Consider the following 27,329-nt stretch of genomic DNA (forward strand, 5'->3'; position numbering starts at 1 on the left):
CGGGGGTGCAGTTGGTGGTATAGCACTTAGCAGCCCCATCAGTCAAAGAAATCAGTAAAAGCTTGCTCTGTGCGTCCTTGAACATTGTCCTGAAAAATGATGGTCATGTCCTGCAGAAAGTGTCATCACTTCTGTCTCTATGCTATTCATTTTTGGAACACAACCTATGACCAGCTTAGAGACAGAAGTGATGACTCTTTCTGCAGGACCTGACCATCATTTTGCAGGACAATGCTCAAGCACGTACAGTGCAACCTGTTACTGATTTGTTTGACTGATGGGGCTGCTAAGTGTTATTCCACGTGCTCCACTCCTCTGACTTAAGTCCTCGTAAGTTTAACTCGATTTCTAAACTGAAGGAAAGACTTCACGACATTCGCTTCAGAACTGCTATAAATTCGTAGGGAAACAGACCGCGCCGCTCGAACTGTCAACACAACTGGCACTGCTAAGAGTATCCTACGACTTCCACATCGCTGGCAACGGGTTATACACAATGTCGGTGACTACTTTGAAAGTCAGTAAAACTTTGAAACACGTATCGATTTTGTACGAGCCGTAAATAAATAGTTGCCACTATTAAAGCTCCAACCCTTGTAGGAGGAGAAGATTTAGTAAAATATTTTTATTTGCTTACTAAATTATGACTACAATATACATTTTATGTTTGCATGCAGTAATGCTCGTCTATTATGCTTTTGACGGATGCTGACTGCGATCTATGTTCAAATGGCAAAAGATATTTTTTATGTGATAGAATCACAATATAACAAGTCTCAAATTTTTAAATTTTGCTTTCACTTTGAAACCTTGCTTCTCGCGAAATTTCATGACTCTAGGTCAACGAGAAGTATTGAATACGTTTTGATGAGTGAGTTTGTGGCTATCGATTGTGTCACATAACTGACTTATATTTTGATTGCATTGACTTGGAATATAACTTTTCTTGTACCGCCAAGAGACCGTAGAATGTAGTATGTGACAAATTTCAGCATGATACGTATACATGTTCAGGAGAAAAACGATTTGTAACAGTTGGACTGGTAGACAGGCAGGCAGACGAACAACAAAACGATCCGATTGAGATATGAACCCCTAAAACTGACAATCTTGCAACAACTTAACGACATGAATAAAGATTTATTCGCCTGTTATACATTTCTTACGTCGTGTATAATTTTAAACATGACGTTAGATACGTGTGGACTGAATGGCTTTGGTAAGAAATCTAGTGTCTTTTATTCTCTGCTGCAGTTATACCGTCGGTGGTGATCAGTCATATTTCACACTCTACTTCACTCTAATGTCACTGTGTGTCAATCAAAACTGGTTTTGTGTAGTGGACCCAACTCTGCTCCATCAGTTGGCAGATCTTTGTCTACTGGCCGGCGCAGTAACTCACAAGGAGACCATCAGGCATGCGGATTTTCTTAAGCTTTTTACTTCTGTGATACATGAAGTTCAGAACTGAAGTATCAGTCCACTGAAGCAGAAATACAAAACTTTTAAAAATTCCTGACGAAATTTCCGAAGAATTTTAACACACTCTTGTTAAGACGATCTTCACAACATGTCGCGTGGCTACCTCTGTAGCCTCGGAGGTTCGTAATGGGGTATTTTCCTTTTATTTTTTTGCGCCGAGTTCGAATACCTACATCATCTAAATATTAAATTCATCAAATATATGATAATTAATGCATATCTAATCATCACTTTCATTAAAACACACGTCTTCTTGTTTCTAAATGTTATGAGCAGACGAAACTACAATCGCCCCGTCATAACTATGGGTTCTTTGATTGCTCTGGGTGACGGCTCATCTGAACTACAAAGCATGAAATATTGGTCCATTTATTACATGAATGATAAAAATGTTTACTTAACTTGATACGATCCTATGCCACAACAGTGCTTGATAATTTATAAATGTCATTTATTATTAAAGTACCACATGGTGCATTAATTGAACTGTTGTCCTGAAGTACAGTGTTCAACGCTTACAAAGTACATTTCCACCTGAGACTTGAATAACTCTCAAGTTCTACTCGATGATGTTAACTGCTTCAGATGAGGTCGCCAGCTGAGCAGAGCGCTCCCGTACTCAGCTCTATATTGACCTCCATGTGAGGGCACTGTTGTGCTGAGAGAGACGGCGTGTCTTCTTCAGCTTCTCCCATTCATCGTTGCGGACTGCAGTGAGACAACGCTAATGTCTGTGGTATTGACGTACGTTGGAAACTTTTGTGGGGCGCCGCGATCTTTGGACTACACCACTTATCACACACATTGCAACTAAAAATGTGTTGTTATCGACATATTATAGGATTGTTTCAGTTGAAAAAGAAAACAACACGAACAAAATCCGAAACAAGAATATGTGCATCTTTCATAAAAAATGATAACTAGATATGTGTCAGTAACATTTATTTTATGAATTTTATATTTAAATGGCGTAGGCGTTCGAAAGGAGTGAAAAAATAAAACAAAAGACAGAGTCCATGGCGAGATTCGATGCAGCAATCCTCTGAGATCTCGATTGCCATTGCCGGCGCAACATGCGGTCCGTCGCGAAAATTGTAGTTCTTCAGAAAACTTTAAAGTCAATTTTCTCGAGAATTTGAGAGTTACATCGAACTGCTTTGGTGACAGATAATGTGAGTTCCGATATTCGCGTACCATTAAATTAAAAAAAATACAAAAATCGGATTACCTGATGGTCTCCTTGTTAGCACGTTCCGACAGGGGTAGAGCTGCCACAAGTCCAGGTTTCCCTGGATTCCTCCTAATTTATAGGGCGTGCTGCGGTGGGAGGTTATACGATTGTTCGAAGTAAAGCCGATCCTTTTTTGTCCATGAAGAAATTCACTTGAATGGAAATGTATAGATTTTATAAATCTTAGTTGAAATTCACTAAATGAGGACTGTCACATAGTTAGCTCTGTTCGTTTTATATTAAAAAGCCAGCGGCAAGTACGCCTAGACGCTCTCACGTACATATTTTCCATACTTCTTTGTTGACTACAATGAGAAGCCGTTGACAATCAAGGATTGCATGCCCCAAGGCGCCGTCCCGCTCGCCATATAGTTGGGCGCAGGCAAGCCAATGGCGCCAGTGTAAGTTTAACATAATATCTTTGTACTGTAGCACATCGACTTACGTCAAGTTGGTATCATTTATATTCGCTAAGATATTTTAACACGTGACGATTTTATTTGTGTCGGCCATCTTATCGACGACAGAATGCATGTACCCGGAAAGAGAATCCGATTTGACCCAAAGGTCCGTGGTCGGCAATTTAACTGGTTGGCCACACTCGGGAATTATAATAAAGAAAAAACTGAGTAAAGTTTTCTTCGTTAGACTGTGAGAGACGTCATGCGACGTCCGGAGAGAGCCAATCTCCCTGCAGAACAACCACAAAATAAGCGGTGAACGTCAGTGCCTGTAAATTGGGAGATCCGGGACTCGGTGTTTTTGTTGTGCTAATCATTTTGTCTAATATTCTTCACGAAGAAGCGCAGTGTCGTCAAATTGAAAGTCTTACAACATGTGGCTGAACGGCCGCAGACAGGATCTCCCGTTCATTAACGCCGCACGATAATTTCACTTAATTTTCGTACTCCATCATATCTAATACATGTTCATAGTGAGACAGAAGTGACCATCAAAATATCTCCCAGAACTTACTTAGTTGGCATGTGCGTGCACCAGCCGTAACACCACGTTTCTTTGGCGTTATAGGAGCAACAACAGAATAATCGGGATGGTGTTCTGGATTGCCTCTGCACTAGTGTAAAAAGTCACATTATGAAAAATACACACTTATTGTTAGATCGCAGTTACTACACCTATGGTCGACTAGTTTTGGCAAATTTTAATTGCCATTTCCAGATCATCTACCTACATCAAGCATTATGCTACTTTATGTAGTGCACTGTAGTGCTACATTATGTAGTGCACTAGTAATGAAGGCATGGGAGCTGAACTGTCTGGAACAGACGCACCAGTCAGCGTCATACGTCAAGTTATAAAAACATAACTGTGGTAAACAGCCACAGAAGTTACTGATAAAATACATTTGGTACCTAAGGCGTTACTTGGTCTATTCATGTTTAGAACTACCCAGGACACTGCGCGCGCAAATTCAATCGACCCGCCAGATACAATTAGTGTCCGTTGTTCTCACAGAGCAGATGATACCGCACGAGAGTGCTTAGCCTTTGGCTCGGGTTCCATTCTTACTAATGGTTCATGGCTCATTTTAGTGTCGTTCTTTTGTTCAGTTTTAGGAAACCAAACGAAGAACACGTTTGGTAACAACGTCTCTTGCGGGCCGCTTGCATCTGTGAGCGGAACGCCCTGACTGTCTAACTTCATGTTAATTAACTCAAAAGCGGTGCAGCGTGTCGAATTTTTTTCTTAACAATTGTTTCTCAGCACAACCTGCCCTGCAGCATCCTTACATGCTTTTCAAGCTGTTTTTGAATATCCCTTTTAAAGAAGCAACGTTGATACCAAAACTCACAAAAAGTTCTTTACCGACATACTTCAAATTTTGAGCGACGTTCTGTATTCTACACAGATTTTCTGTTAAAATCGACTACGAGACATGCTCTGCTATAAACATGTGCGGTTTTTTTTCCTTAGTTGCAGCAGCTTTTAACTGGGGCATTTTAAACATTAGACAAATTTTTATATAATGCATTTTAACCATCATCTGTTTATTGTCCCATCAGCCATCTACTGCTTTCGGCTATTAACCATCACCCAGGATGTAGGATACAACAGATTAGGTAAAAACATCCCATATTATTTTGAAGCTGGACCATATCGAAATTATCCACAACTGATAACCAATTTGTCTTAGAATACTGACAGTCATATTTTATGTCAAACATACAGACATCACAGGAGAATGTTTGACATAAAATGTGACGACTGTCACAGGAGAATGTGATGTCTGTATGTTTGACATAAAATCTGACGACTGTCAGTATTCTAAGACAAATTAGTTATACAGTTGTGTATAATTTCGATATGGTCCAGCTTCAAAAGAATATGGGATGTTTTTAACTAATCTGTCATACCCTACATCCTGGGTGATGGTTAATAACTGGAACTGGTAGATGACTGGTGGGACAATGAACAGCTGATGATCAAAGCGCATTTTATAAAATACCTTATGACTGCTGAACCTCACCTTATGGAAGCATTAGACAAATTGTTTCTCCCGTGTACGTTCTTCCTCATTACACAGATTTTAAACATAAATTTCATACATAACAATATGCTATTTTGTTTACTTCCTCGTAGACTGTTTTCGCGGCTTATGATTAGAATGTTACTACAGAATCCGACTTTGCAACAACAGTAAACAAGACTGAAGATGAGAGAGAGAGGGAAGAGGAGATGGACAGAGGAGTGGGAGGGAATGGGCATAGAAAGCGGAAAGGAGGAGATAAACAGAGAAAGAGGGCAGGAAGAAATGGAGGGAGGGGGGAGGAGAAGATGGAAGAGAGAGGGAGACAGGCGGAGTTTGGTAGGAGAACATGGACATCACAAGAGGACAGGAGGTGACGAACAGAGAGAGAGGGAAGGAGGACGAGATGGAGAGAGAGAGTGGAGGCGGAGATGGACAGAGACAGCAGGAGAAGGAGAATAAGGCTTACATCCAATTCCTACACATACTATACACGTGTGCTTACTCTTTCTTTTCCATTTAAGCAAACTGAGCCACGACAACACGTGGCCGGGAACAGCTAGTAAGGTATAAAGGCTGACATACTGCTTGCGAGAAACCAAGTAGCGGTTAATGAATGAAATGGATTATCTATATCACCACTTGAGATGATACAGGTGGCCAGATTTTTTTGTAATGTTGTTGTAACCATTCACCGAGAGGAACATCCATTGTAACCAACCAAATGAAATTTCAAGAACCCTATAACAACCGAAGTCGGTAATGGACCCGCGTACAATTTCACAGTTCTGATTGAAATAAATAACCTGTTTTAATATATTGATTGCATGCAAATTTCAAGTTTCATTGTTCTTCAATAGCACTAAATGATCTACAACTTTAAAAATTTAGTTGATTATAGCCTGCAGACATTACAAGCCGAGAATAATGGTGATTGACGTGGCTAGTTGTATCCAGTGACGCAGCATACCATCACACTTGTCGTTTGTATGCTCTACACCACTCAGAAACGCAGACCATCAGATTAACATCTCACAATAGCATCAAACATGTCTGCAACTCTCAGCTGACAGTACCGAACCAACGCCAGTGAAGAGCATACAATCCATACAGTCATCCACCCTTCAGCCAACGCGGCGACAGAGCAGAATGGTCCGTTACGACTGTTACATCTTCTTGTGGCTCTTCTTAGCTCATGCAGATCACTGTCGTAGCAGCAAGGGTACTCCGCAAATACCAACCATTTTGCGGAGTACTCTCAGCCTGCCACGAACAAACTCATTCACGAGCCAATATTAAATCCTCCAGAGTCGGCGATGTACAGTGGCGCCTGCCTTCATGTTTCCACTTCGTCCTATCACACACCAAAAGACGCTGCCAGTCCACATGAACGCCAGTTCTTTAGAATCGCACTCACATATTTGTGGCTCTCTGTTCAATATATTGAATCTGCCCTCCAGTTCCTGTAACAAGTCTGAGATATACTCAACATATATTCCATTCTGTGTTGCAATTGAAGCATCGTTCGCAATCCTACTTACAGGCATGAATCAAACAGTCAGTTGATACACTGATTAATTTAGTCGTGGGAATAATACTTAGGAATAAGTACTAGGGTACGATCCTAATACGAGGATGAGCCCAAATTTGACTTGATAACTGAAACTTACCTTTCCCCAAAGCTTCACATGTACTTAAAAAAAATATCTTGTACTTAAATCGGAGCGAAAGAGGGGAGAGCTGCCTTTATCTTCTCACTGAGTAAATCACAAAGGAAACATGCCCTTTCCTAACGATAAACATTACGATCTACATTAGAGTCTCTTATTCCTCCTTTTACTGTGCGACCCCTCAATCCCTCCGCCACACACCGTCAGGTGGCTTGCGGAGTATGGATGTAGATGTAGATGTAAATACAAGTTTTCCCCAACATGTCAGCTGATGTGAGGTCATTTGCGGTGAAAATCGAGTACTCGACACGAACGTCACGGACTGGCTGTTAAATAAAACCAACAAAAGTGAGAGCCAGCGTCCGTATACTAACCTTTCCCAGCATTCGGTCGCAGCAAGAAAACAACAAATTTATCTGGCTGGCTTTATTTTCTGTTGCTACCCTAAACGGACGTACCTTAAGAAAACTATATCATTTTGATTAGCGAATTCCGAGGAAATTCTGTACGTACTGTGTCATTAACTGACAGGTAATAACATCAATCTACATCGTTGCATACAAAGTATCCTTCTTCATACAAAGAAACCTACCTGAACATCATTGTAATCTTGGTGTCTTTGTTTTGATTGATTTGATGCATTTCGCCACGGATTCCCATCCTGTGCCTGTCTTTTATTCTCAGTGTAGGACTTGCAACGTATGTCCTCAATTGTTTGTTGGATGTATTTCAATCTCTGTTTTCCTTTACAGTTTTACCATCTACAGCCCCCTCTAGTACCATGGAAGTTATTCCCTGATGTCTTAACAAAAGTCCTACCGCTCTATCCTTTCTACTTGTCAATGTTTTCTATATATTCATTTCCTCGTGAATTCTGCAGAGAATCTCTTCATTCCTTGCGTTATCAGTCCATCCGATTTTCAAATTTTTCTGTAATACCTCATCTCAACTTCTTAGATTTCCTTCTGTATCGATTATCCCTCAGCACATGTTTCACTACCGTGCAATGCTGTGCTGCCGACTTACATTCTGAGACATTTCTTCTTCAAATTAAGGCCTCTGTTTGGTACGAGTATAATTCTCTTGGTCATGAATGGCCTTGTTGCCAATGCTACTCTGCTTTTTATGTCCTCCTTGCTCCGTCCGTTATGGGTTATTTTGCTACCTAGGTATCAGAATTTCTTAACTTCATCTACATCATGATACCCATTTCTGTAGTTTCTTACGGTTGTCGTTTCTGCTACAACTCATTACCTTTTTTTTCTCTTTTTCCGGTTTACCCTCAATGGTTTGTGTACTCATTAGACCGATCAGTCCATTCAATAGAGCCTGTAATTCCTTTTCACTTTCACTGATGATAGCAATATCATCAGCGAATGTTATCATTGATATTCTTTCAACCTGAATTTTAATCCCACTCTTGAATCTTTCTTTTATATTCGCCATTCGTCCTTCGACGTATAGCTTCAACATTAAGGGCAAAAAGCTACAACCCTGCTTTACACCCTTAGGTCTCTTTTTGGTCCAAGCACTTCGTTCTTGGTCTTCCTCTCATTGTACACTCTTGGTTCTTGTATATATTTGTATCACCCGTCTTCCTCTATAGCTTACCACTGTTTTTCTGAGAATTTTGAACATCTTGCACCATTTAACATTGTAGAACGCTTTCTGCAAGTCAACAAATCCTGCGAACGTGCCTTGATTTTTCTTCAGTCTTGATTCCATCATCAAAAAAGTCAGAACAGCCTCTCTGGTGTCTTTAATAATTATAAACTGAGAAGAACAGCACCAAATTTAAAATAACCCAAGAGTACTTCCATATCCTACGAATGTTATTATTCAATTTCTAACACTCTCTCGTCTTCACGACACGTAGAAAACGCTCATTTTCCTATTATTATGAGTCGTTGTCATGTAGAATTTTCAGAATTACAACACTTCTACCATCGGGCTTATTTCATTTGATCTCTCACGAAAAACCGGCCCGGAGATTAGACTGCTCATTATCGCCCGACAGTTATCTGTGATTTCGATGCTGTTGCAACTAAGCTTATTTATTATTTCTCTCTGTTATCTGATTATTACATATTTGTCTATTTATCTTTGTATCTGCTCGTGGCGGGCAATAATTTTTGTGTAATTGACGCGCAGTCTGTATTCGGGGCCTCTTTTTCGTGTGCCATCTCGTTTATCTCAAGAGCATCACATTCAGTATTTGACCACACTGAGCAAGTCATTTTAATACCACTCTTATGATATGTTAGAATTCAGACTCTAACATATGTAAGTAGGCTGTTTATGTTTTCTTATTGGCAACATTACGTAGCGCTCTGTGTGAGAATCACTGGCTGTGCTGTGTGCAGTCTGTGGCTAGTTTGCATTGTTGTCTGCCATTGTAGTGTTGGGCAGCGGCAGCTGGCTGTGAACAGCGCGTAGCGTTGCGCAGTTGGAGGTGAGCTGCCAGCAGTGGTGGATGTGGGGAGAGAGATGGCGGAGTTTTGAAATTTGTCATGAACTGCTATATTTATATATGATGATATCAAGGTAAATACATTGTTTGTTCTCTATTAATATCTTTCATTTGCTAACTATTCCTATCAGTAGTTAGTGCCTTCCATAGTTCGAATCTTTTATTTAGCTGGCAGTAGTGGCGCTCGCTGTATTGCAGTAGCTTGAGCAGCGAAGATTTTTGTGAGGTAAGTGATTTGTGAAAGGTATAGTTTAATGTTAGTTAGGGCCATTCTTTTGTAGGGAATTTTGAAAGTCAGATTGCGTTGTGCTAACAAAATATTGTGTGTCAGTTTAAGCACAGTCATGTATAATTGTTCAAAGGGGACGTTACATATGTCGACCCTTAGCCGAGGATACCTCACTGGAATCTTCTGATTTTTTCTTTTAGTTTGTGTAATTAGTGTAGCTATTGTTTATTGCTAGCGCGTAATTGTAGAGAAAATCTCCTTTGTAGTTGCAGTCTTTCATTGTTGTACAGTAAAACAGTTGTGGCATGCATGTAGATTTGCACCAAGTATTTCGCAGCTGCAATTAACTAGATATTATTTTCAGTGCTATGTTAATGTGTTCTCTTATTTTTGATCTTCAAATTGTGTTTTTCTGTGTTGTCGTGTGAAATACTGTGACAATAATGGCGTGTGAAAAACGTAATACTAGGCTCCAAAGTAAACTGAGAAATGACAGTGAAAATGAAAGCAGTGTGTTAGCGCCACCGAGTAATGAATTAACTGATGTTCAAAGTAGTAATTTGGTAATTGTGCATAGGGAAATGGAGCGGGCTGCAAACAATGGTGTAGACAGTGAAACAGGTAGTCAACAGGGAAGCATTATCGATCGATCGGTCGGCAACAGCTCGCCTCAGGAATCCGAAATGACAGGACACAATTTCGCAAATACTGTAGATTCAGGTTTTGGGTCATCACCGTTTTCTCAAATAAGTCAAAACACATTTTCTGCTTGTCAAAATGTGAATGTTGCCGGTGCAAATGCACTGCCGAAAAGCGTAGAGAAACAGATTCCAGACACTAATACATTATTATTGCAATTAATGCAACAAATGGAACAAAATCAGAGACAAATGGGACAAAATCTTAAAAAGTTAGACACAGTGGAACAAAATCTTAAAAAGTTAGACACAGTGGAACAAAATCTTAAAAAGTTAGACACAATGGAACAACACCAGAGACAAACACAGCAACAGTTAGACACAATGGAGCAAAATCTTCAAAAGTTAGACACCACACTTGAACAAACACGTGAAGATTTAACTACTGAGTTACATAACATTGAATCGAAATGTCAAAAAGTCTGTAATGACGCAAAAACACAAATTTGTGAGCATTTTCAACCTATTTTTTCGCGGCATGAAAATGCATTACAGAATCACAAAGCAGCCATAAAAGAACTGCAAACCATTGTTCATGAAAATCATGAGACCTTGTGGGCTAAAATTGACTCAGTTGCATCTACCGATTCGGTTACGCAACTTGCAAAAACTCAGGAAAACTTAAAGGACACAGTAGATTCGATTTCAACACAAATGGACACTCTGAAACTTGGTTCAGAAAAACACACTGAGGAAATGTGTTCACTATCGGAGAAAGTAGCTGAACTTTCGGATCAGGTCACTAACTTATCTACAAAGGTAGATGATGATCTGAATGACACAAGACCTGTAGCCTTCACTGACACAGAAGAGTATGAACAAATTAGAAAATTCAAACAGAATCAACATCAAATCAATACACAGTACAAAAGAGAAATCCGGGAAGTACAAGATCAGCTGACACAGGTAATACAAGAATTACGTATTTCAGGGGACACTCGTGCTCCAACACGGGAAGAGGGACTTAGAAATACGGAAAAGCCGCAAAATAATAACACAGGGCATTTCGGAAGTTATGAAAGAAATTGGCAATGTGCACCGAATTTTGAGATGGAACGGCCGACACGACCTAACAATGACCGATATGCGACTCGCCGACATGATGATTTTGACTATAAGCTGTTCATTACTACACGTAAATTCAAAACATTTAAGAATTCTGGCAACGACATTCATCCACAAGCATGGCTCCATCAATTCTCGCATTGTTTTCCTCCCAACTGGTCGTTAGAACACAGATTAGAATTTATGTGTGGCTACTTGGAGAATGAACCAGCTGTAAGAATGCGATCGGTAATTCACGATTGCCACAGTGAAGGAGAGTTTTACCATGCCTTCCTCTCAGCATATTGGTCTCAAGCCACACAAGACCGAGTAAAACATAGCATCATAATGATGAAATGTTTCGAACAATCTGAATTTTCCAGTCTTATGAAATATTTTGAAGACATGTTGCATAAGAATCAGTATCTTTCAAACCCATACAGCCCGTCAGAACTCATCCGCATTTGCTTAATCAAACTGCCTGAACATTTACGACATATTATTTTGGCAGGACGTTGCAAAGACGACATTGAAGCATTACAGGGACTCTTACAAGAATTAGAAATTGACACTGACAATCGCGGAACGCGAAACCAGGAACACAACAATTACAGGTCACATCCGTCGCAATTCCGCGATGAAAGAAGTAATAACTTGACACGACAAGGCTATTCTCACAACACAAATCGTGACCAAAACAGACACCACCCATATGACAACCACTGGCAGAGTAATACTAGTTACAGAGAAAGATCGCATTTCCGTAGTAATGAATATCACAGAGACAATCAGAGAAACAGACAATACGGGAACCAAAACAATTATTATCAAGGGAGGCAGAATAACTTCGGACGCAACAGTTCGGCGCACAGTTACGATTCAGGGAGAAATTCTCCACCACGTGACGGTCAAGGAAGAAACTACGGAATCTACCGACATGACGACAGACGATATACTCGTAACGACAGACCTGAATTGCATCAGAACTGGCGGGATTCAAACAGGGCAGGGCCTTCTCGTCAGAGTGAATTTGTAGAAGTTAGGTCTCCTAATCCCAATAACGGCGCGCGCCAACAAAGAGACAGACAATGACTCGCACAGCAGGCAGCCGCGTGCGCCCGCTGGCTCCGAGAAAAATAACATAAGATGCTAGCCTTGAGAAAAATTTTAGCATTCTTTACCGATGTATACAACATGATAATTGCTTTGAAGTTGAAACTCTGCGTACTAGGAAGAGTAAAGGTTTACACCACATTTCACATGTAAAACCGTTTATTGAAAGATAATTTGCCTTTAAATTTGTCTTTGCCATAAAACGTTTCACTTCACGTTACTAGTATGCTTTAGAAACTGTTACCATGCAACAATGTTTGAAGTTAAACATCCAGTCTAGAACCTAGGGAACATTTTTAAACAGAAATTACGAATGTATTGTTATAGTGAACAGACGACACAGTGTTGTATTTGTACATTCTTGGTTGTTAGTTGCATGATTACGTAACGACTATCAGGCTTACACACTTAGGACTCATACTGGTACTACTAATGACATTTTAATGCAACATTTTGGTTTACTTGAAATTACATTCTGGATTTAAAGTACTTTCAGTGAGATACCAGATGACACAGTGGTTAGTTTATGTGACAGCTACACGATTTTATCACGACGCTACTAATGAGTGACAATTTACAATGTTGCTTTTGCGGTGTATCTGTTTTATATCTGCCCAGTCTTTCTGTATTCTTCTGGAAAGTAAAACAGGTTTTAGTAGTAACTTTTGTGGTATAGCTACAATGAGACTGCCTTTTCTGTAGCACAACAATACGTTACAGCACAGTACTTCCTCCATCACGGCAATAAGCGTAATAACTACGATATCTATACGCAAAGCATTTCACTTTTGTTTATCATGAGGTAAGTACATTGACTTCTGCAGAACTTAGCTTTCGGAGGACGATAAGTACGGCACTTCCACAGAATTATCTTACAGCAAGACGCACATTTAGCGCTACAGGACACGCATTTGAGTGATTAATTTTGTACTTAAAACATTTATTTTTAAAGATATTTGAAGTACAATGATACAAAGGTTTTCAGTGATACATTTCATTTCATTGCTGTAATCTGTAACACCTGAGGGTATAATTACATTAATCCTCAGGGGGGTACACGCTTACTTTGTGTACCATGTGTGTGGCAACCACAAGGAACCCTAGCTAATATGGTATTTACTTATACAACTTTACACATCGGTACCATATTTCTCTAACACACAAATTATACAGCTATCTGATCATTTAACTGAGAGATAAACATTTTTTTACTACATCAGTGACACATGTTTACGCAATACACAGTTGGGTAACTTCACACTTATGAAACTGTATTTTGTCTGTACTTTGTAAACTGTTCATATTTTTTCGGAATCATTGTGATACTATGAGAGCTTTGAATGATGTATTTGGTAAGGGAGCATGATTTTAAAGTACGTTTGAGGTAGATGACACTATTGAAATGAGCAGAGAATTTTTTTTAGGTTTTGAAATTATTGCAGAAAGCTACGACATTTTTGAGATTTGACTGAGGTGTTATGATGTTATTATTACGACGACGATGTGTACTATGCTGTTGAGATATGTTTATGATCAAGAAGATGATGCTACCATATATGAGGAATGTGATTACGTGTTTATATGTATATGAATAATGAATAGAAGTTAGGGACTCTTGACTTGTGAAACAGGATGTTGGAAACCAAGAATCGTACTTCAAGAGTTATGAAATGTGTGTAAATGCGTGAATGTATCACAATGCCGGCGAAAATTTTTTTGCACACTGTTATATTCATAGGATTTTGTTTCTACACATTTGCAACCTAAATTCTCGACCTGTGAAATTTTTATATGAGACTGTCACTGTAGCGGAAACTGCTGTCGTAAATATTTCCGTAAGAAAGTTAAATGACCACCTGCACGTGCGTCGTCGGCACACCGCTGTGTCAGACACCTGGAGAACAAGCCATTGGGGTGTGCCTTTCCGGAAGCACAGATAGAAAAAAAAAAAAAGAGGGAGGCCATTATCCTCGCTATAGACATTTCCTTGTTGAAAGCATACTGTGGAGCTCGTAATTTATGATATTTACTGAAATGCCTAATGAAATGACGAGAAATATTTTTACATCTGCACACCTGATTACGACAAGCGTCTTTCTACGAGAGTTGAGAGCTACTGACTTACGAAATGCCACATAGCTATTGAATGATGTTTTTATGCTTTGGTTTGCGTAATTGCTTATTTCATTTGACATCTGTTTTCCAGCTGTGTTGCAGCATTGGTTTCATAAAATAAAATTAAATGCATTTGCTAATGTGAACACTTTCTGTCAACAGATCTATTAAATAATAATTTTGTGATCCACATTCTTCAAAAAAGGAGCACTTGGAAAGGAAAGAACAATAAGAAGGGACTAGTAACAGTAACTGCATACATAATATTCTTTTCAAGTACATGGTTATATTTCTTTTACAATAAGTTGTTGTGGTGCACCACTTTAATTACTTAGACATTAAGATGTGATTATACATTTCCCTTATCTGCATTGTTATCTTTAGTGTACTATTTTTTCTGCTTGAGGTATGTCATGTTTAGATATAAGCTGCTGTTTGCCAGGCATAGTGCTACTGAACTTTAATTTGTGTTACTCTGCTAAGCCAGATTTATTTTTTTGTTTGCTGCGCATTGCCTCATATTAGTTGTAATGTTGAATTGCTTGGTAATTTAGATTTACTGTAGCTTGCTTTGCGATTTTCCATTTTTTTTCATTGCTGTTTATATTAATTGTTTTATGTGCTGCTGCATTGCCTCGTCCCTTAGTTTAGCATCTGAGCTCAGTAGATTTAAGTTAGCTTAAGAGGGGGTAGACTATATAAGAAACTGACTATGGAGAATAGGTAAAGAATGCATTGCGAAGTTACATGAAAAAGATTTGGGCCCAAATCAGTATTGTACAATCAGAAATAATTATTTTGAAAGAAATATGAACAGAATACAGAAAGAAGGCTTAGATAGGACTTTTTGGGAATAATGATGAACAAAGGGAGATCTCCATGCAAAATACTGCAGTAAAACAAACCCTGTCCTTTCCCTTTTGTGTTATCCCACTATATGTTTGTGTACCCTTGTGTATTTGTTTTCTTCCTGTCTCTGTGTACTGTTTCATAGAACTTTTTTCTCTTCTAATACTAAGTTACATTCACTATGATGAGGAATACTGTTATCCTCAAATACAATTGGCATTAATAATGTGTTATTTACTTTGTAAAGATGTTTAGACATTATTTATTCTGTTTTGTGTTAATGCTCATGTGTGAAGTTGATGTTTCGAAAGTTATTCTGATCTTTTATGTATGTACTCATGTCATAATTCCTGTAACACTGACGTATATGTCTATTTCTATTCTTTTGTAACGCCTGTTTTACTACAAATGTTATCTGTATTGTTATGTTCTTTAATGAAGTATTTTGTACCTTTGTAATTGTATTCTCATGTTATAAAATTGTAATTGACACCAGTTCATCTTATTATTAACTTGTAAGTTACATTTCACTGCACACGTTTCTGTTGGTCATAGTATATGGACAATATGTGAGAAGTAGGGACTGTTAGTGTTTGCACGTGTGTTAATAATTCAGGAAGGGACTGGATAACAGCATTGTTGGTTCTGAGGACAGTTCCGAAAACTTTGTGAGTGGACAAGTGGTGGTTTATGGACTTGCTATATTATCCACAAGACTCTTCAATGGTGATTGTGCACCTGCACAGTCACAACAGATGGCTGCTTGCTATTTCTACAAGGACTACAGTGGGTCTACATCTTTGATGATCCATCAATACCATTATTTCTACAAGGACTGCAGTGGGTCTGCACCTCTGGTGGCCCACCAATACCGTAATCTCTACCAGGACTACAGTGGGTCTGCTCTGTGATGACCTACCTACCAATACTCTTCAAAATTTCGACTGACTCTGCTGTGGGTTTGTTCTGTTGTGGCCCATTACCTGTATGCATGTCAAGAGTCAGCACTGTCTTTCCGTTGGAAGGACAACACTACTTCTTCAAGACTGCATGGAAATCCACTACTTCTGTGTGCATTTTCTTTTACTGCTCAGACTTTGAGAAACACTCTGCATTTTTACTGTGATGAAAAATCTGGACTGTCTTTATGGACTTTGAGAAATTTTTAGCTTTTGACCAACATTGTATCAATAAGTGTGTGCATTTGATTTCTTTGTTATTGTAATTATGAAAAAATTTTTTCAAATCTGTATTGGCCACTGCCCAATCCAATTTGTAAAATTTTTTGTGGGGAGCATGGGGGCTATGTAAGTAGGCTGTTTATGTTTTCTTATTGGCAACATTACGTAGCGCTCTGTGTGAGAATCACTGGCTGTGCTGTGTGCAGTCTGTGGCTAGTTTGCATTGTTGTCTGCCATTGTAGTGTTGGGCAGCGGCAGCTGGCTGTGAGCAGCGCGTAGCGTTGCGCAGTTGGAGGTGAGCCGCCAGCAGTGGTGGATGTGGGGAGAGAGATGGCGGAGTTTTGAAATTTGTCATGAACTGCTATATTTATATATGATGATATCAAGGTAAATACATTGTTTGTTCTCTATTAATATCTTTCATTTGCTAACTATCCCTATCAGTAGTTAGTGCCTTCCATAGTTTGAATCTTTTATGTAGCTGGCAGTAGTGGCGCTCGCTGTATTGCAGTAGCTTGAGCAGCGAAGATTTTTGTGAGGTAAGTGATTTGTGAAAGGTATAGTTAAATGTTAGTCAGGGCCATTCTTTTGTAGGGAATTTTGAAAGTCAGATTGCGTTGTGCTAACAAAATATTGTGTGTCAGTTTAAGCACAGTCATGTATAATTGTTCAAAGGGGACGTTTCACATATCATGCAATTAACATGGCAATTCCTGTATGGTAAAATAAAATGTGATGTTTTTGACATGTAGTTACAACATTCAATGCAACTACTTTGATAGAAACAACTATGTACCACTTAACAATGCCTATAACGCAGAAACTGCAGTCGTGTATCCAGGAGGGCAGTAAGGATAAATTTAGAAACAGAATTATTAAAATTCAGGAAGAAGAACTTAAAAATTTGAGATTTGTCAATGACTTTGAAATTCTATTACAAACTGCAAAGAAGTTGTAAAATCAGTTGAAAGGAGCGTAGGATGAATATCAAGAAAACTAAAACAAGGTTATACATAAAATGTAATCGCAATTTCAAATACGAACAACCATCAGCTGTATAATGGATCGACGACAGTGAAAATTTCTGTCTGGAACTCGAAACCGGATTTTCCGCTTTACCCGAGAAGTCACCTTAATCGATTTGGTTACCCGTGCTCGACTCACGGTCAGAGCCGAACATCCAAGTTTCTTAAAGCATTTATTAATGACTCCGTCAACAGTTGCAGTGTTTACATTGGGCGACTAGTTTCAAACCTTGCCGGTTCTTTATCAAGCCTGCTGGTATGCAGACAGAGCATGATGCCAATAATAATAATCAAAGAACCTGATACGAATAATAAACATCAAAGTATGTTACTAGGTAAGATGTGTGTGTGGATTGTGGCACTCATTCTGCAAACATTTATAATGTGTGTACTGACACTTTGATGTTTATTATTATGATCAGACACTGTCAGTGTAGCCTCAGCAGGCCAGGTTAGTTCCATGTCAACAGAATGTTGAAACTCAAGAAACTTCCATATGTCGTTGTTCTTACGTCACAACCTGCGCTCTTACACACATTATGAAATTCCCGTACAGGAGGCACATTGTAATTGAGCGTCACCGACCGGCATCAGCAGACAAATACGATATTGCTTGCATCGACGTCCGAACGAAAACTGTATCGTTCTTCTTAACAACACAAGCACTGCAATATCATATACAACAAGGTTAATGGTGCATAGTCGAATCAAATCACATGATGCCAAGGGAAGTAGATTACGAAATACGAGACCAAAAGAAGTAGATGACTTTTGTCATTTGAGCACCAAAATAACTGATGATGACAGAAGTAGAGAGGATGTAAAATGCAGACTGGGAATGTCAATAAATGGGTTTCTGAAAAAAACCGTCTATGTTAACATTGAATATAAACTTCAGCCTTCTCTAGACGATTTTGTCTGGAGTGTAGCCTCGTGCGGAAGTGAAACTTGGATGATATGCAGTCCGGAGAGTGCGGTTCTGCGGAATAATGTTGAAAATTGGCTTGGTAGACTGAATAAATGATGAATCAAACTGGGGAGAAATGAAATTTATGGAACAACTTGGCTAACAGAACGGATAGGTTTACAGCACACACCCTGTAGCATAAAGGGATCGTCTGTTTTGTAACGAAGGTTCAAAGTGTTCAAATGGCTCTGAGCGCTATGGGACGTAACTTCTGAGGTCATCAGGCCCCTAGAACTTAGAACTTAAACCTAACTAACCTAAGGACATCACACACATCCATGCCCGAGGCAGGATTCGAACCTGCGACCGTAGCGGTTGCGCGGTTCCAGGCTGTAGCGCCTAGAACCGCTCGGCCACAATAGCTGGCTGTAACGGAGGAAAGTGTGGGAGGGTGCGAATTTCAGAGGGAGACCAAGGCTTAAATAGAGTAAGCAGGTTCAAGTGGATGTACTGTGCAGTAATTATGGAGAGATGAAGAGAATTACACAAGACAGATTAGCGTGGAGCGATGCATCAAAAGAGTCTTCGAACTAAAGACCGCAACAACAACATCATGCAGAAGGAATGAAGGTTTAGTCAAATGCCTCAAGCATTATCATTTAGACGGGAAAACCATTGTTCAAATTTTTAAACAAATTAACTGATAAACGGTTCCACTACACAAAACATCACACTTTAATTAATGTGCTTGTACCATTGCCATACAATTATTTAAAAACCTGTGATCTGCCCCACCATCGCGGATAGCACTATGTGTCTACTGCCAAACGACTTGTTTATGACATGTAGTAATATACATACAGTATAACGGAGGATATGAGATTTTTTTTTTTTCCAGTACTGTTAAAGTTGCAATAATAGTTATATCTCTGTGGCGACTAATTTCGGGCCATCACGTCCATTTTCAAACCATAGCCTAAAAAAGAGTTTATGGTGTTACCAAAGGTAAAATTACAATGCACTCGCACAATTGTACACAAAAGTATTTTTATTCTTATTACCATCGATTACCATAGTTTTTCATCCCAGAACGTAACGTGTCCTATGGTAAGCCCACATCGCAAATTTTAAAATTTTGAAATATTCTAACATTGCCATCTGCCATATTCAGGTCATATTGTAAAACATCACTCAGCAGATACAGGGCGGGCACATCAGACGAGAGATGTATAAACGAATATGATAATCATACTGGTTGCGTTTTATTTATGTGGGTTATTAACAGTGTACGGTGTATAAGAAGACACGACCAGTTGTTTATCAGACCGGCACACGTATAAAATGTGCTGAGGGGAGAACATTTCTAAAAGTCGGTAATTCATTAACAGTGAGGTAAATATAAGGAATTTACCTATTCCAATGAAGATGTTTTAAAAGTTGTAACCTTTTACGATGTGACCTGAATACTTCAGAGATAAGATTTTAATGTTTCAAGGTTTTAAATTTTGCGATGCGAGCTGACCACAGCACACGTTATGTTTCAGGGATTAAAACTGTAGTAATTGGAGGTAGAAAAAATAAAATACATAAATAAATAATAATAAGGAAATCGCGTGTGGCTGTGTCTGTCGAGACTGCCAGACGTTGGTTTTGGGCACGCCATAGTGTAGCATTTCTTTGGTTTTACTGTGATGCGTGATATAATATAATTATGTATGTAATAATATGTAAATGGTTGTAATTAATTGTAACAGTTGTTAAGATGGGTTGTGCTGTTGAAAGTGGTCTGATACCACTGACTACAAACGTAAGTAACGTTTTAGTTATGTATGAGTGGGCTCTATGAAGGTTACGAGCGACTAGGGCAGAGCAGTGTTTCAGTTTTCTGCGCTCGATTGGTAGGAAACCATATTAAATACTCATATGAAGTTCAACGTTTGTATTAATGTACGAGATTTCTAATGACGAACATGAACATTTGTTACTCATAAGTACATTGGCTGACTGTACGATTACATTTACATTTAAGATACGTAAAAACACGTATTTTACGGGTGAAATATTTTATAATGTTTCATGTAACGTTCAGCTTATATGCACAATTGTGGAAGAACATTGTAAATTTATTTTTTTTAACAACGTAAAGTCTTTTGTAGGCTATCGTTTGAAAATCGACATCATGGTCCGAAACTAGTCGCCACACAGAAATGGATATTATCGAAACTAAGCAAGATATTGGGAAAAAAAATAAAAATAATACAAATCGTCCTCAGTGTCTATTAGTGAAACCTGTATCAAAATCTCTGCGGTAGTTCCTGTGTTTTTCCTTCATATACAGGCAGAAAACGCGGAGTGAGACTTCTTTATAATATCTGTAAACAGAATAGATATTCATCACTTTGGGTGTCATACTACATGACGAGAAATTTGGTTCATTGAGATAATTCTCTCGTGGTGTTCATATTTTCAAAACGTTAGTTTTCACACAAATGTGAAAAGCATTTCAAAATTTAGTTATTGTGCTCAAGAGAAATAAATTACGGAAATTAATTTTGCAAACAAATGGAGGGAAGTTTTGTGACGTCCGACAATGGAGAACGGCGTGCCATTTCGAAGTGGAAACGTCACCGCCGCGCGACGAGAATTGCAGCAGAGGAGGGGCTCGTGTTATTTTTGCCAGACGGTGCGGCGCGGCGCGGCGCGGCGCGAAACGGAGCGGCGTATCGACTGTCGGAGGCAACAATTAGCGGCAGTGGCGGCGACCGCTGTCTGCCTGCGTCGCCGGCTCTACGCTGAAGGGAGGGGGAGGGGTTACTGCAGGGTGGTGGGGGGCGGGGGTGGGGGCGGTGGCGGTGGCACAGTGCTAGTCTGCGCTGCGCTGGGCATTATTCATGGCGGGGGCGCCGCCCGCCGCACCGCTAATGGACAGCGACACGGCAGCGCCAGCGTCACGGGAAGGCCTGCCGTCGCTGCCTTCCCTGTCACGCGGGTACTTCGCCCACCTCTGGCTGCGCCACTCACGCCCTAGCATTTATTCATTCACCGCTGTTGCAGCAGCAGCAGAGAGCTGCACCAGCATTACTGCACGACGCGTGTCAGATGAAGACGTGCTGGCTCTCAGAGTCTATCTCGCACGTCATATGTACGCCGTACCTAGAAGTAAGCCGCACGTTATTACTGGTCATGATAGTGATGGGAACGATATTTTGGTTGTGCCAGCATTAAAAGGCACAACAAATTGTCTGAATGATAACACTAGCTGTCATTGGATGGATGACAATAAAAACTAAAAAAATATTAAAAAAAGGAATTATACGAAATCGGTAAATGTGTTGTACTTTTATAAAAAAACAAATGATGTCTATTTTTGAAAAATTGCATGTCAACAGAAACAGCTTCACAAATCGAGCAAGTCAGTAATGCGTTGGTCCACCTCTGGTCTTTATGTGTGCAGTTATTCGGCTCGGCATTGATTGACAGAGTGGTCGGATGTCCTGCTGAGGGGTGTTATCTCAGATTCCGTCCAATTGCCGAGCTGCTTAGAGGGTCGTGCCGATAAAGGCCAATTGAAACTGACAGTCACGGCACCGTCATGGCACGTCACAGCACAATCACGTCAAGATGTATTCACACTGTCCATCACGTCACGGCACGTCAAGTTAATTCTAGTCACATGATCTCAATCGCACGGCTGTCCGCAACTGTTTCTTCGCAGGAATCGCGATCATCGCAAGATGATTTTCAACTATTTTTACGAGTGAAATGCGCATACACAACACAGTAGCTTATACATGTGGATGCTGGAGCGCAGATTTATACGAAAATGGCACTTATTTGGCTCAAATGACAGTTGTTGGACTCAAATGCAAGGATAGCTTGTACATTAGACAAGGAGGGTAGCACTGCAAAATAATACCAAAGTAGTGTGGTTCCGAAAAATGTAGCACAGAAGGAGAATTTCATACACTATGCAGGGAGCTCGAGGAAAAGGAATCAGCATTTCATATTTTAGCAAGTCGAAGCATCAGGTTTTCCATTTGTTACGTCAAATTCTACCCAGAATTATGAAAAGGAACAGATCCTGTGAAAAATTGGTTTGTTATGGCTAATTTCTAGCCCACTCGAAATATTTGTGCAACATTCATATCTCTCTCAAGATTTATAGGTTTTCTTTACATTTTGCATTTGGCTTTTAATAGTTCAAGTGTCTTATTTGTACCGGGGTTAGCTAGTGAAACCACATAAATATTGATCACTGATACTTGCAAAATTGTTTCACACACAATCCAGAGAGCTTCTTAACAGTAAATAACCTACAGCTAACTTCAACAAACAACGTGCAGTGTCTGATGGTTCCAGTCCATTTCTTTACGAAACACTGCAAATTCCTGACAACAGTAAAATAAATTCCATCTTCTAATCAGTCTTATTCTACCCACAGTACTTTTTTCACTTCAAGTTGAGGTCATATTGCAGTCCATTTCATTGTAAAATACTCAATACGATACCGATATTTTTTTTAAATCCACTTTATAATGTTGTATATGGCAAGTAATTTAGTACGCTCACGTTGTACAATTCAGACTTTTACGTCATTGCTTCAATTAATCTTTCGTCATTTAGTGTAAAATTTAACAGAAAAGTAACGAAATGAAACAATTTTCAACAATAACGAGCAACAAATAGCTGATATCAACCACGAAAACCACGATGAAACGAAATATAGAGATTTGCGCATGGACGTGCATCAGGAAGAAAAGAGCTTTGGGGTCATGTGATCAACAACAGGTGGTTATGAACCACCAAAACTTTCTTCCCGAGAATCGTTCGCCGTGACGTGACGTGACGGGATGGATAATGTGGCTGCCGCCATTTGAAACGCATTGCAGAATGTGTTGATGGTACGGGACGTGACGTGAAGTGACGGCCAGTGTGAATTGGCCTTAATGGTCGAAAAGTTATCAGTTCGGGAGAAATACGGCGACCCCGCTGGTCAAGGTAGGGTTTGGCAAGCACAAAGAGAAGTAGCAGAAACTCTCGTCTTGTGCGGGCGGGCGTTATCTTGCTGAAATGTTAGCCCACGATGGCTTGTAGTGAAGGGCAACAAATCGGGCATACAATATCGTCGACGTACTGCTGTGCTGTAAGGGTGCCGCGGGTGACAACCAAAGGGCTCCTGCTATGAAAAGAAATGGCACCCGGACAATGACTCTTCGGTGTCGAGCCGTATGGCGGGCATCATTCAGGCTGGCATCCCACCGCTGTCTGGAGCGTCTCCAGAGACGACCTGGAATCTCATTGGCTAGAGTACAGTTGTCTTCACTGATGAGTCCCGTTTCGGACTAAGGCATCGTGTCCAGCGAACACACGTAGCCTCACCCGTCCACCACCCATACACCCACCCACCCACACACACACACACACACGATAGAGAGGGAGGGAGAGAGTGAGATGCATGACATCCTAACGCTATTCTCTCAGTGATACTATCGACTGTAGAACCCTTGAACCGGTGCAGTTTGTCTCCTGTTACATGTACCTGCGATTGAAGGATATCGTAAGTGAACTAAGCACACAATCATGAATGACTATGTTTTAAAATACAAATCACAAGGTCCCACTGAAGTCCGATATGAACATCGACAACATCTGTGCACAGCGGCCAACCAACAAACTATTGCCGAACATCGTATTTTATAAATAACAGGAAGATCAAGTGGACACTTGTTCATCAGAACAGTTCACCTACAACTGCAGCATTGGCATTTCTAAGCATCTGAACGGAGTTCTAAAAGCTCTGCACTGAAAAAGGAAACTTGAATCAGTTCGACTGTATCGAAACTGAACTGTTAATAATTGTCAGCGGGCAGATTTCTCTGAGGAGTCACATTTTATGTTTCACAGAATGAAAGCGCCAGATAGCAGACCTCACTGCGATCATTGCAGGAAAAACCTAGGGCGACGGGGACATCTTTGCTATCTGCGGGAATGTTTTCGTAATATTCTTTAGGACTGCCGACAGACGCATCGAATTTGCTTACAAACAAAGCTTCGGACATTAGGTTAACGAATACGTGATGCGGTCGGAATCCTTCGGAACGGTAATTCGCCTTTTCATGCTTTTGAGAGCGTCGACAGATGGTTATATTATCACATGAAGGAATTCATAGAAAACTCCTGTCCCCAAATTCCGACTGTATTAAAGAAACAGAAATCTGTACGGGCCACGTCGTCGTGTTCACAGTGTGTGTTCTCCGCCGTCCATAGTTTAACAGTGGGTACAGGATAGTTGACAGCATGGCTACAGGTACCATTGGAGATCTATTAGAACTACTGAGTCACTTCCAACCCGACTAGTTAGTGTGTGGGCATGAGATAGACGCTCGCAGGTTGCCGTGCCGCCAAAGTGTACTTAGGAAAGGACTTATCATAAAAATACTAACATAAGCAATGTCGAAACACTCCAAACTCTGCAGTTCTGAGGCACGTACTTTTGGATAATTACTTTCAAAAAAATATGATGAACCAGCCACTCTGAATCACATTAAGATCTGTTTCCTAACATTACTTCTAGCAGACTTCATAAAAGACGGAACACAGAAACCCGTGCCGCAATCGTGTCATTGTCATCTAATTTTTTTTTATTTACTTGTTTCTTAAGTAAAGAGCTACTGCCTGTTATTATACAGCCGGTCGACATTGTGTGATTTTACATGTTGTATTATACACATTCGGTTTTATTACTAGTACATTCTTGTTGAATATTTTATAAAAGGATAAATTTTTAAAAATTATATATATATATATATATATATATATATATATATATATATATATATATATAATTTCTCAATTTGGCCAGCTATGGACCGCATGCAACTTAAGACTTAAGGTGTTTCTTTTTCTTCCGTTCTTCCCAGTACTTCTTCATTTTCTCGCCAACTGCTCGTCTCTGCTCATCTGTCCACACTCTCTTGTGTCGAAGTTTTGGCTCATCTTCTTCATAGTTCGCGTTTTATATCAGTAGCCTATAGTGATTCCTGTCACGTATTATTCCTTCTGTAACATCTATTTTGTTGGCATCTTTCTTTACTGCTTCTATCCATCCCACAGTTTCTTCAGCTTACTAACGTAATTAAAAATTTTCTTTGTAATCCGTGTTTCTTGGATTCTTTTTAAATGTCCATAAAATTTTAGCCGTCTCTTCCTCATTGTATCTGTGATCTTTTCTGTATTTCTGTATAAGTCTTCATTTCTCCTTTTAATCTACCTATTTTCCTTGTTTTTCTCAGGACCTAGAATTTTTCTTTTTTCGTTAACTGACTCTAGCATTGTTTCTTTAATTTCTTCCCAATCATCCATTTTTTCTTGTGTTTAGTATATCACAGAATTGGTCCTGATTTTGCATGAGAAATTTAGTGTTTAGTCTTGGACATATTCTTGGTTGGTTTAGGTTTGTTCGGTTGTAAAATGGTCTTCATTTCAGTCAGATAATGTGTCTGAGTCTATGTTTAGGCCCTTCTTCACTCTGACATCCAAGATTTCCTTGTAGTTGCATTATTGCCACATGGTCCAACTTATATTCACCTTGATTTGGATTGGGTGATACTCACGTTTTTTTCTTTCTTGCAATTTTCCTGAAAAATATCGACATTAGTTTTAGATTAAATTGTTTACAAAAATCTATGAGTATTTCCCCATTTTCGTTGGTTCTTGCGTGTGCTGAATAATCTGCAACTACTAATTTAAATTTTATTTCTTTTCCAACTTGTGCATTAAAGTCGCCCACTAAAATTTTTATATGTTCTTTTAGTAATATGGATGTTTCGTGTTCTAGCATTTCCCAAAAATCTTCCACTTTGTCATCATTTGTTCTGTTTTGTTGTTTGATAGGTGCATGTGCATTTATAATAGTGTAACGTTTATTGCCTGACTTGAACGTCAGATATGAAATTCGTTCTGATGGGGAGCTAAAATTAGTTATTGATTCCGTAAGTTGCTGTTCCACCATAAATGCTGTCCCTAATATAGTCGTATTATTGGAATTTTTAATGGTTGGTTTTCCTTTGTAGAGCCTGTATCCACCTGGCTCAAATGCATTTTCATCCAGATACCTTGTTTCTTGAAGTGCTAATATAAGTATGTTTATATAATTTTTTTAAATTTACGCTTTTATAAAGTTTTCAACAAAAAATGTTCTAGTAATAATACTGAATTTTTATAATACAACATATAAAATGTATGGATGTCCGTCATTTTATGCACTCGCACGTTAATTCGTCCAATAATGTGTTCTCATTCCCCTTATCTGTGATGCTATTACATATGATGAAAAAGCACGTTTCGTGGTGGCGCAGTTTGTTCGTTGTAAACATCTACTGAAGTTATTTTCCGGTCACTTACCCGGAATCCCGTGTGTCCCGGTACCCTTGCGTTTCAAATATTTGAATGATTTCATGCATCTTCTGCACGATTATTATACAGTTGTAAATACATAGCCTCTAAATGTAAAAAAGTTTTTTTCAGTGCACGATCGATTTCGGGACTGCCAGTCCCATCTTAAGTGCACCATAAAGTGCACAAATAATCGATGTCAAGGAGCATATCTCTATCACAGTTGTCTGTCATCGCCGACAAGTACACGTGCAAGCCCTATTGTCCTCAACTCTACAACAAACGACACCATAGTTGTCTGTGGCGGCGATGTCATAATAAAACCTGACTTTGATCTCACATTGATTGCTTGTGCAATTTACGGTGCCTCTGAAGATGAGTCTGGCAGTCCCGAAATCAATCGTGCATTGAAGGAAATAAACATCATTTGTTG

This window comes from Schistocerca serialis, chromosome 2 (genome assembly GCF_023864345.2).
Source record: "Schistocerca serialis cubense isolate TAMUIC-IGC-003099 chromosome 2, iqSchSeri2.2, whole genome shotgun sequence".
Lineage (NCBI taxonomy): Eukaryota > Metazoa > Arthropoda > Insecta > Orthoptera > Acrididae > Schistocerca > Schistocerca serialis.